Genomic DNA, 9,859 nt, shown 5'->3' with positions numbered 1-9,859 from the left:
AAACATATTATAACATTGATGCTGTAACAGGACATTAAGGATTTAACTGCGGGAGTATGCTATGTTAATTTAACAGTGGATTTAACATGATATTAGCAGTAACAACAGTTGATGAAACATCTCTTCCTTTAAGTTTACTGTTAAACTGCCTTAACGAAATGTAAAATGTTTAACAAGGTTGGTGAAACTGGGCGTCTTTCTAAATAATAGACAATTTGTTTGGTAAAATTGTCTCCTGTTGCTTTTTTATTCATTGTTAGAACTTAATACGAAAGATTTTGAGACAGTCTAATACCAAACTGTCTTATTTCTTAATTTATGGAAGGTTGGAGAGGAATTCATTATTTTATGAAATCAATAACAACCAACGTATTTAGGTGTCAATCAAAACAAGTGTTTATTTTTATGAAATGTACAACATAGTCCCATGAAAACAACACTTGCTGTAGAGTTGATCATGGGAATCAGTCGAGCCTCCCAAATCTGTAAAAGAAAGGCATATTAAGTCTACATATAGGCAATATTATTATGTTTAAAGTCTTACTTGTTAGAGTAATAATTATGAGAAGAACTACAGGAACTTTATATGAGAATTGTATACTTACATATTGTTTGTTGTAATGTGAAAGTAATTTATTTACAAAATAAATGTTTTAAATATAGCAATCTTACAGTTATTTAAACTTACAAATATTAAAATGACAACCAACATATACATTACCGGGTAATGATCACTGAAATAATGAGTAAACTAATAATATTTTTTTAAATAATTGAGATCAAAATTCTCTTTTTGTGACGGAATTGATCAGAAGGCTCTGTTTCGTTATGTTATAAAGAATAAATGTTTACAGTTTATCATTCATAACACCATGGAACTGGTTATCATTAAATAGAAAATATGTAACTTTTATCCCTAAAAATAAGTACCTTAATAACAAACTTTCATATTTATTCTATATCGAGTGGGGCCTGTAGACCAAATAAAATTCTATCTTTGACTTTCTATCTGAATTTCTATTGGAAAATACAATGGAGATTGTCTCACAGCACAACTCGAAGTTCAGAATACATAATGATATGTAGTTAAATTGTGAAGTAAAAGTTAGGCAAATCTATGTCTCTTACAGCGTAAGACACTTGAACAACGTAATATTCATGTAACAGGGGCGTATTTTGCGGACTACCCGGGCTACCGGCGGTAGCCCAAGGAAATTACAAAAGAAAAAGTTTATAATATAACATAATGTAATAATTTTGTATTATTAGTTTTACCATAGTAATTAAAATTAAAGTAATTGTTAGATATATTTTGTGTAATAATAGGGTCAGTGGTAGCCTAAACCCTTTAACCAGTATACGCCACTGATGTAAACAGATAATAAACGTCAATGCTTTATGCCGAGTTTAAACCTACACCATGGTTAACATGCAAATTCGAAGTTACACCTTGACGATTACGTAAAACGCCCCAGTGCATTTGTATACATAGCATTTCATATTAGTAATAAGCTATTAATAAATAAAACATTTACTTTATTTATTTTGTATCCGTTTATGTAATATTATACTTCATTAAAATTCTTCAAGAATTCTCTGAGTCAGCCTGTAAGATTACTAGGTGGTTAAAACAGTATTTTACCGTATTAACCGTCCTTTAAGAATGCTAATAAGTTATCTGTAGTAATTTCATACTCGCCTTTTAACGTCCATAGATTCCGTAGCCCAAACCAGAGTAGGCATAGGGGTGGGCATAGGCGCCGTAGTATCCAGTGCCGTAGTATCCGGCGTAGTAGGGGTACTGGGCGGCAGCCACGGCGATGAGGGCCAGGACGAGGAGAATCTGCAAAGAAAGGGATAAAAATAGAAATATCTCACACAATCAAAAATCCTTGTGTAATTTAATGTACATGTCGGTTTTATGTCTGAATTAATGGTAGGCTTTGGAGCCCTTTCGTGATTTTCATACATCACCATGAATTTGTACATTTAAATTTCTTTCCAATTTTCTGATATTCATCAAATCATCTACTTATTACTTCTGTCGGGATCCTGTTACTTCAATTTAGATGGTCGGATCTGAGTCGAGGAGGTCGACTAGTTCCTGCAAAGTTGCAGGAACATTTCTGGGAACTTTTTTAATGCGAAGTAACTTGTCTCCACTTATTTTGTTCTGTTTCATTGACAGAAATTTGGAATTTTAACTCGTGGCGATATCTTAAATTTTTATTTTATTATTGTTTTTTTCACTTTTCATCATAAATGTTTTCTTAAAATTTATTGTTGTCTTAGAAGTTGTTTTAGGTCACATAGAGCAAATTTTTCAGGAGAGAAAATTTAAACTGTGTGTTCCCCGGACACTAATCGTTTATGTTCAGTAATATTTAACGTGAGAATATATTCACATATTAGTTACCTACTTGTAATAATAACTTGTTTCCACTTTTGGTGGGCCCTATCTTCTTTCCCCTATAGGCTATCCTTCATTTCTGTTTGTCTCAACTGTGCAGCATAAATCAATAAGGATTCAGTAGAAGTTGTGATATACTAGCCTACAAGAAACATGAAATATCTAACTCATTTAAACTGTTTATTAATGATGTACAGGTAACAAAATATCTGCATTTTTGAAACAATAACCTTTACATTTTCCCTCAAATTTCTTGGTCGGATATTAAGCCTTGTAATGTAACGAAGTTCATTTCAGTCACCGCTAACAAGGATAAACAATTTACATGTAGGAATGAGGATATATCAGATAAGATGGTACGTTTAACCAAAGGCCCCGGGTTTGATGCCCTGTAGGAAATTTAAATGTAGAAAACAAAGAACGGACGTGGCAAAATTTTCCTTTGTTAACCGCACAATAGTAGACTGGAACACCTTACCTGCGGCAATCTTTCAGGGTGGTCCTCTCAAAATCAATACATTTAAGAAAAGATTGAAAAGATTAGACTGAAAATTTAATTGTAGGTGCAGTGTAGTTGACTAATTGTGACATTAAATTAAGTTGATATGTAATTAATTAAGATATGTAATTAAGTTAATATGTAAATAAATTAAGGTTATATGTAATTAAGATGATATGCAATTAAGTTGATATGTAATTAATTAAGGTGATATGTAATTACTTAAATTGGTAATAGTTGGGTGAAATAGGTTTATAGCCCTAGGTTTATTGTATCTATTTATTTATAGCTGGAAGTAAATTTATATTTATTTTATTTTTATTGCTGTAATTATTGTATTATTGTAATGATATTATTGTATATTATATACCACTGCCACCGGGTGTATACCCAATTGTAGTGTTAATAAATACATACTACAAGAAGAGAGTTTCATTCACTAAAAATTCCACTTGATCACACTGGGATTTAATCCCAGATTTCTTGCGTGGGAAGTTAAGGCTGTAACTTTACTGCGACTAATAGTGCTTTTACGTTTATTTCCAATAATGTTGTATGTAATTTCGTTTTGGTAGCATCATAAATATATTTCTAAATCGGTTAATATAAAACAGACTATATTAGGTATGAAATTATAAATAATTCATGTAGAGACCAGTTTAACTTATATGTTAAATTATTATTAAATGATCTAATCTAATTATTACCGCCAATACAAATTTAGAAGAGGATGGTTTTTATGTAAGACTCGCATTAATAATATTGTCCTGAGTCAAGACTTGTCCAATAAGACGAGAATTTTATTACATGTCGTTATTGAGATTGAACAGAATAATATAGCCAATCAGAAGTATCTCACGTGTCTCGACTCTTACTACTACTACTACTACTGTTAATTATAGTAATAATAATAATAATAATAATAATAATAATAATAATAATAACAGGTCATTGAGCAGAATAATAGTGCTTAAGGTGCGTAATAGTTTCTGACTCCAGCCAATCAAAGGTATCTCACGTATGTCTCGACTACTACTACTACTACTACTACTACTACTACTACTACTACTACTACTACTACTACTACTACTGATAATAGTAATAATAATAATAATAATAATAATAATAATAATAAATGTGCAGGGACTCTACTCAGTACTTGAATATTGTACCATCAGCAATAAACAGAAAAATTACTTTTGTTAGGTGCGTTCATAATATTCCTCCACAAAACAGAATTTATTTCAGAAATGCATTCAAAAAACGTCAAATATTTCTGTCTTCTGGTTAAATGATTAGAAGACTTTATAACGAAATATAAAAGTACAGATTTCCTAAATGTATTACTTTCGCTTCCCACAGAAAGGCGAAACTTGCTCCATATAATTTATATTGACCGTGTTTCAATGTTTCATGCATATTTTAGCTTTATACATAATGTAGCTTCCAAAAGTAGTCGCTGACACAAGCCATTATGAGTATGAAATGTGTTTGCTATTAGGCTATTTCCTAAACGTTATTTTACACCAGATCAATTTACGTTGCATTTTGAACAGACTTACCAGCTGATACATGGTTGTTTGTTTCGATCAATCTTGTTGCAAAAGACTGTTGCTGGACGACAAATCTCAGGCAGCTTATATACCCACAAACAGAGCGAATACAAGGTAACGCACCCTGTTCTATAAATACTGTACAACGAAAGTAAGGAATTGCAGCAAATGTTCTTGCATATGCGTAACCTTGATCGACAAGAATGGGCCATGCCCTTGATTGAAGTCGTGGCTTTTTGACAATTCGTGAACGTGTGGCTAACTCACGTGACTAATGATTTTTTGTCTGTTCCTTGATGTTTCTGCTAATTAAATATGATATTACACGAAATTATGTTGACTTCCCAGCGTGGGATACTTGGGTTCAATCACCGGCGTGTCTAGGTTAAATACGGAGTATATTTATGATGGAAAAAGGTAGTTTTGAAAAAGGGTCCGGAAGTACTTCTGTTTTCCATGCCGATGCTTTACCAATTTTCCATTAATTTATATCACAGTGGTATAAATTGTATTATTATACACAGTGTATATATAAGGCTATAGTTATAAAAAAAACTATACATAAACATATTCTAACCGTAAATTTGGAAGCCATAGCCTATCACAATTCAAAAGTGGTAGTCGGAGACTTTTTAGTTTTAGTCGGTTACTTAACGACGCGCGACGTGCAGTTTATGTTTTGGTGGAGATGGATTACATTTATATTTATTATTGGATTATTATTTGAAATTTTATTATGAAATTGGATTGCTAAATTATTTATTATGAAATTGGATTGCTAAATTATTTAGCGTCGATGGAATAAAATTAGTGATAACGAGATGGTACTTGACGAGAAGAGGTACAGGAATGGCATTAGGCTCAATAGATATTCTCTCTAATAGTTCGGAAAAACCGCAGAAAAAACAACCAGACAATTAGTCAAGCGGATATCGAACCCATGCTCAAGAGCAGCTCCGGATCAGCAGGCAAACGCACATAGAGCGTGAAATGTTCCATACAATCTAAACTGCTCCATCCGAGGTTCGGGGTTCAGACAAGGCTGAAGGATTTTGAAGAGTAAAAGAAAAATCCTTAGACTGGCTTCCTACGGGAAAGAAGAGTAGTAAAGCTGTGGGCCCGTGTAGAGTATTGATAAGTAAAAGAGCCCAATGCCTGATGCAGGTCAATCATTTTTCGTCCATACTTCATAAGCTCTGGAAATGAAGGCTTTGTCGAATAAATTAGACCTACTAATATTACTACCATTACCACTACTTACTACTATACTATCACAACTACTGCTCCTACCACCACTATTAAGTAGCCTAAATCGTACCGGCGCCGAAATCGTACCACTATTAATATTGAGGAAAGTATTGCATGCAGGGACCATCTGGGGAATTTTTTATGAAATGCAAATAGAAACTGATACTCGTTCAGTTTCCCGCCTTTCACCCAAGACAACAGCTGTATTAAATCGTGCTTAATAGTAAGTTCTGATTTCTCATATAAGATTTTGTTACTCTTTCGTAAGCTTTTATTGAAACATTGAGTTAGTTTAATGAATGTGTTTTATTACACCTAGTATATTAGATTGTTTGCATTATTTAAACGGTAAAATGGTCACTGTAACAGCTTTGTTTAGGTTATAATCTGAATAGTTTGCTTTGAGTGCTAGTTTCCTAAATCGTACCTTTAAAAGGTGCTCATATCGTACCAGTACGATTTTGGTAACGTGAACAAATAACGTTAGATGCACAATATTTTCAAATTCCAGAATAGGTAATGACCAAACGAGAATACGGAAAATCGAAACCAAGTGCTTTACTTAAGGCAGTAGATGAATTTCGATCCTGAGCAGTGGGATTGAATGAATGTTGCCGTAAGTACAAAATCCCAAAATCGATTTTCAAACGATATTTGATGGGCAAAGTGAAGAGAGGTCTGGGTCGTCCTGCAAATGGATGCGTCAACGGGAGGAATACAGCTATTTCACGGGAAATAGAAGAGGATTTAGTCTAACATATTCTGATGTTTGAAGAATATCTTTCTCAGCTTACTACAAAAGACGTTAGGAAGTTTGCTTTCGATGTGTTAGAAGCAAACTCACACCTTCCAAATCTGGAAGGTGTGAGACTGGCGACTGGCGAGAAAGAAGTGCTATTATTGGTTCATCAAGAGGCATTCAAATTTAATATTTTAGGAGGAAAATATTACAGGTAAATTCTGTAGGACAAATTAATATTCAAATTTAAGTTTGCGGCAACTGGAAACTGTATCTGAACCGTTCCAAAGGGTTTAATAAAGTTAATGTTAAAAGGTCTTTTTATTGTTTGGAGAAGGTAGTCGACGAGTACTTCATAGACGCTTTGTACATATTTAACGTTGATGGAACGGGTTTCTCTCTAAACCAAAGATTTCAGCTCAAACGAGAACGATAAAAAGTGCTCAGTAAGCAGTTGCTCTAACTTCAATCCCTCTAAGAATGAATTGCAGCAGAAGAAACCGAAAGGAAGAACTTCAAGGAAACAAATAAAAAAAAGCAAATCAGCTATCAAAAATAACGAAAAAATCATCTAAAATGATTGATTTTGATGTGAAAGAAGAGAACTGGTTTTATTTATCTGTGAAGAAGCAGTCATTGAAGATATGATTCCTTGCTGTGTGCAATCAATGGGTGCATGAGACGTGCAGGAGTTTCTACGGCACAAGAACGTTCTCATTTTGCCTGTGACATGTGTAACGACAGAATCTGACAAGTATTTATCGTTCATTTGTGTTAAATATGATTTAATCATGAGTGACCCTTCGTGTTTTCGTTTTATTAGATCTTGATAATAGCCTATTTAAGATTCATGTATTACAAAAATCTTTGTATCTTAAAACATCTTTGTTTCTCATTTCTATTAATAAAATGTCATAGTAAATGACAATAATATAATGAAATAAGTTATTTTTTTGCAGTTCTTATTTTGAAAATTGTGTATTTCACAAATGGGTACGATTTAAGCAACCTCTAGGTACGATTTAGGAAACTAGGCTCACAAATCGTACCACTTGCAGAGTTTTAAATAATGTCTTTTAAAACAATTGATAATTATTTAAAAATTCTGAAAAAATATATTTTGTGTCCCAAGGTCCTGTCTCAATGTTTAACAGTATATGCAATTAAAATTCCTTCCCATTTAGAAATAACTAAAGAAAAACTGAAAAGTGGTACGATATAGACAACCTTCCCCTAGTACTATCATTATTCATACCATTACTATTACAACTACTACCACCGCAACTACAACCACCAGTTCTACTAACACTGCTAAGACTAACACAACTACTATTTTACTACCACCACTAATACAAGGTGAGCCGATGAAACGGGCGGTTTTCAGATTCGTGTCTTTTCGGCTGTTGTCGGATATTTTAATTGTTACATACAACAATATATTCTTCATTAGATAACATTTGTTTATAATGGATCATTGGATGGATGAATAACGTGCTTTGCTGGGATATTACAAAACTAATAAAAGTTTCATTGGTGCACAACGGCTATTTCGACGTCATTACAATGATCCGATACCATCAGCCCATGCAATAAAAACTGGTTTCAGAACGTTGAAATAACTGGTTCTGCGTTAAAGAAGTAGTCTGCAGGTAAGCAAAGATCTGTACGTACTCCGGAAAACATCAACGCCGTAAGAGTTGCTATGATCCGTAGTCCTGAACGTTCTGCCCATCGTCATGCAATTCCACTTGGCTTTTCAAACACCAGTATACGAAGAATTCTTCATAAGGACTTACACATTCATCCATACCAAATTTAAGTAGCACAGACATTAAAAGATGCTGATAAAGTAAACAACATGACTTTTTGCTAACAATTCTTGGATCTAAATGTTAACGAAGACATTGTCCACAATATGCTGATGAGTGATGAAGCTCATTTTCATCTTTTTGGATACATCGATAATGGTCACCAACTGACCCTTATGAAATGCATCAGGAACCGTTACACAGTGTCAAAATCACAGTTTGGTGTGCAATAGCGTCATTTGGAATCGTCAATCCTTATTTCCTTGGACATGATAATAGGACATCTGTTACTGTAACATCAAAGCGATATGTCCGAATGGTTCAAGAATGTTTGTCTCCACAAATTGCCAATAATCCTCTCATCAATAGAGACACGTGGTTTCAACAGGATGGTGCGACCAGTCACACGGCTAGACTTAGACTTTAAGAATGTGTGCAACGAAATGGGTCCCATCTGCGGGATGTAGCGTTCAGAAAACAAGAATTTCATGAGGTACAGGTAAATGCTATTGTGTACACTTCAGATGTAAAGGAAAGTTTCGTTTCAAAGAAAAAATTATTGAAGTTTTAAAATCGCCCGTTTCATTGGCTCACCTTATATTAATATTATTACTACTACTACTACTACTACTACTACTACTACTACTACTACTACTACTACTACTACTACTACTACTACTACTACTACTACTACTACTACCACCACCACCAATACCATTACTTCTATAAAACCCTACTACAACTACCACTACGACTATACTAAAGCTACTATTATTATTACTATTATCACTAATACTTAAATCTCTACTATTACCACATTTACCACTATTACTGTCATTACTATTACACCTACTAGGCCCTACCACTAATCAAAAACCACTACAATTACCACTGCTAATATAACTACTACTATCACCACAACTACTATACTACCACTAACAATATTAATACTACTGCAACTATTATTACAATTACGACTATTGCTACCACAACTACTTCCAATACTACTACAACTACTACTATTATCACTACTAAGATGGAAGTTACATTTATTGGCCACTTAAGGAAAATGTTATGTTTTTTAATGTCGATGTTTTCAATGCATCCTTTTGTAAGAAGGAACTGATGGTACATCTGTAATTAATTTAGAGACCGGGTTTTTAAAGGGAATCCCTTTTTTTATTTCAACACGAAACATGAAATAATTAATTACGATGTTCAAAACGAACTTCCACCGACCAAATTACGTGATTTTGACTTCCCTTTTCTCCCTTTTTTTAGTCCATATTCCCTTTTTTCCCGTTTTTACAAACATTTCTTATTTTGGTCCTTTTTTTTTTACAGAATGTCGCAAACATTTAGATAATTTTCCTATATTTTTTCCGATAGGCTTATAACTTTCTAATCAAGTGAAAATAAATATCGTTCTTCTGATTCCAGATATTGAAAAACTAATAAAGTGTGCTGATTTAGAGTTCAGGATAAAAAGAAAATTTTCACCTCTGGTTTCAGTTGATGTTGAGCGGTCATTTTCTGTTTATAAAGACATTCTGCATTCAAAGAGGTAGAATCATATTGAAACATATTGAAATGTTGAATGTC

General features: G+C 33.3%; 1 long non-coding RNA gene across 1 annotated transcript; it reads right to left on the bottom strand.

Moving 5' to 3' along the window:
• Window positions 1-372: 372 nt before the first annotated feature.
• On the bottom strand, window positions 373-4,623 carry LOC138696120 (uncharacterized). Its single transcript, XR_011331239.1, has 3 exons — window positions 4,472-4,623; window positions 1,700-1,843; window positions 373-483 (listed from the first exon to the last, which is right to left on the bottom strand). It is a non-coding gene; the product is annotated as an uncharacterized lncRNA (long non-coding RNA).
• Between the last annotated feature and the right edge of the window lie 5,236 nt (window positions 4,624-9,859).

The sequence above is a fragment of the Periplaneta americana genome, chromosome 3 (genome assembly GCF_040183065.1).
Source record: "Periplaneta americana isolate PAMFEO1 chromosome 3, P.americana_PAMFEO1_priV1, whole genome shotgun sequence".
Lineage (NCBI taxonomy): Eukaryota > Metazoa > Arthropoda > Insecta > Blattodea > Blattidae > Periplaneta > Periplaneta americana.
This window is presented reverse-complemented; position numbering and strand designations above follow the sequence as displayed.